This window comes from Trichosurus vulpecula, chromosome 7 (assembly GCF_011100635.1).
Source record: "Trichosurus vulpecula isolate mTriVul1 chromosome 7, mTriVul1.pri, whole genome shotgun sequence".
In the NCBI taxonomy this organism is placed as follows: domain Eukaryota; kingdom Metazoa; phylum Chordata; class Mammalia; order Diprotodontia; family Phalangeridae; genus Trichosurus; species Trichosurus vulpecula.
Window position 1 is genome coordinate 64,984,811 of NC_050579.1, and position 3,333 is coordinate 64,988,143.

Below are 3,333 nucleotides of genomic sequence, written 5' to 3' on the forward strand. Positions count from 1 at the left end.
TTTATCCTTATAAAATCACAGAATGCTTCAAAAAGACAAAGCTCTTTCCCAGCTGGAGTGGAGGGATTGGATTTTTCCCTCTTGAAGAAATTAAACTGCCAGCCAATCTGTGTGCAGGTAGGCAGTCTTTTCATTTACTGATCTCTGTTATGCATTAACATTTGAAAGGCTCTATTGGGACCAGGGAAAAGACAATTTCTTTTGCACTTTCATAATAAAATTTCCCTTATAGGTGATGTAAATCTCTGTTCATAGAGTGAGCCATCCTTTTCTGAAATAGCTTGAATAATAAGAATACATATGTATTCATACACACATCTAGGCACTGTAAATAGGTAAGTTCTGAAAGGGCCATTTCTCTTTCAGGTGCAGGTGTTCTTGTCTAATCATTTCAGAACTTGAAAACGTATTTGGAATTCTGAGACAAAAAAGAACCCTGGATTTCAACAAGTCAACCCAATACAAGAGCTATCAGAATTCCTTCGTGCCTCATACACCCACCCCTTAAATATGACAGTACTGAAAATAGCAGCATTTATGCAGAAATGTCACCTAAGTGGTATTCTCCCTTCATCTTTGGTGCAGTAGGGAATGCAAAAGTGTAAGTGATGATTGACATTATGTCTCACCTCTCATCCTGTCTTCATGAAAATGCTCAGCTGCTTCCATGGAGCACAGCTGTTGGACAAAGCACAGAGACCATGCATTTGCCTTTGGGAAGCGCAATGTGAATTCCAGCCAATTGAAAGACAAGCTGAACATGGCATATCTGATCTGCCAATCATTAGGAAAAAAGGCAATGACCCAAAGAGGCGATAGGGCCAACACAATGCTTTCTTCAGTCTATACAGGCCAACTCCTATTATTGCTCTTCTTATCTTCCTAGAAAAGACTGAGTTTGCAAAATATGCTCATACAAAATAATGGCTGCTCCAAGAAGCCAGAGCTTCAGGGAGTCAGCTCTCTCTCTCTCTCTCTCTCTCTCTCTCTCTCTCTCTCTCTCTCTCTCTCTGTTACCTTCTGTCTCTTTCTCTCTCTACATACATAAATACACACATATCCATGTTCTATACATACATATATGTATATATACACATAACATATATATGTATGTGTGTGTGTGTATTCTAGATGACAAAACTCCAGTTAACAATATATCATTAAAAATAAAATGCTTTCTATATCTTGGATGTCTTTATTGAAGCAATAATTATGTGGAAAACCTTCCCTTTCCTTTTAAATGGACTTATTTTCCCCAATTTTAGCAGAAATAACGTGGATGTATTAACTTGAAATTGTGTGCAAGGCAGTGCTCTTAGAAAAGAGGATACAAAAATGAAATTCTCATCCTTAAGGCACTTACATTCTGCTATAGGTATATAATGTTTAAAGAGGGAAGTAAATAAAACATCATTTGAGGAGAGAGACAGACAGACAGACAGGGAGACAGGGAGAGAGATTACCAGGAGCAAAGGTAGGTGATTCACGAGCTGAGTCTCGAAAAGATTCTAAGAGGCATAAATAAGATACAAAGGACATCATTAATCAAAGGAGAATAGGATTTTTAAGCATTCAATAACAACATTTATAACAAATTTTCTCCACTGGCTATTTTGCTAATCCAAAAATTAGAAAAGAGGGGAAGAAAAAGAAACAAGGCAAAACAGAAACATTGGATTAGCACAGTAGCTAATTGACGTTCACTAAGAAGAGATATAGTGTTGGTGCTAAACAAATGATTTGGTTGTTCTTAGAAATAGCATTTCCTTTTATGATTCCACTTTGTATTACATGAAACAAAATGCTAACATCTTTTTGCCACCAACCATGCTGAAGACAGCACTATTTATACCTTTATTATGCCTATTGCACTTTAGCCTGGCTGCAAAATATCCACAGCTACATAGAGCCTCAAACATTATATGTAGTCAGTGGGTTATGTAACCTGCCAATTACTACTCCACATGTATGCCAGGTGTTTGGACTCCAAATTATTTAAATGAACATGCTGTACTGGAACTGGTCTTAGTGATTTCTCATTAGCATTCAACATCTTTACCAGAGGAGGAAAGATTTTTTTAAAAAATGTACTTGGGGAAAGGTGATAATGGGGAGGTGGTGAGAAGGAAATACTTTTTAATTATGTTATAGTTTGTCTTTTTTCCCTTTTTGGAGTGGCTTACACACCCACTTTGTCATACAATCTAACTCAATTCAATTTAACACTTATTAAACTACAACTATGCACAGTGTACAGGGCTAAGAACTGCAATACATAGCAATTAATGGTATAGTATTTTTGCTTAACTCATCTGATAATATTTTCCCTTAGAGAAGAATAGTTGTGCTTCAAACCAGAAATGCTTTCTTTTGCATATGACAGAGAAATTCAAGTTAATAGGAGGGATACAAACTTTAAACATGGATCAAATGGACCAAATTTCTCATTCATGTAATTGGACTAACCCCAGAGTCCTCTAACTAGGGGTTACTTTGAGATTTTTGAATTTTGAACATTTAGAATGGGAAACAACTGAACACTCAACTTCAGACTTTGGTTTTTGAGGCCCACGCAGACTATTCAGAGGCAATTACAGCTCTAATTTCTGTTTGATGCAGACATCTTCCAAATAAGGGCTATGTGGTAAGGAAAAGGCATGCATGAGACCTAAAGGAAGGGAAATGGCAGGAACAAGCAAGACTCCCCACTGAATATTATAATAGGTCTATCATAATTCTATATTTGAAAATCAAAAGGGCTGCAATTATAATTATAAATAGCCAAATACACAGATGCAACATGAAAATAGTTTTTTAAGCTACTGCATTTATTCAAAAGAATGTTAATTTAGATTATGAGATCCTCGAAGTCAACCACTATCTTGTTCCTCTTTTTTGTGTATTCCTAGTGTTTAGCACAGTTCCTAGTATGTTTTTGTTAATTGAGTTATTTTTCAGTCATGTCTGACTCTTTGTGACCCCATTTGGGGTGTTCTTGGCAAAATACTGAAGTGGTATGCTATTTCCTTCTCCAGCTCATTTTACAGATGAGGAACTGGGGCAAACAAGGTTAAGTGACCTGCCCAGGGTCACAGAGTTGAGTGTCTGAGGCTGGATTTGAACTCACAGAAAAAACCTCCTGACTCCAGGCCCAACACTCTATCCACTGTGCCACCTAGCTGTCCCCTACTGGCACATAATATGTGTTTAATAAATATTGATTGATTAATTAATCTCTTTTTAGCATACCAAAGATTGTCTGTCTTATTCAGCTATATAATATCCTATACCACTAATATGATACAGTGAATTAGCAAACTAGACTCCCAATTT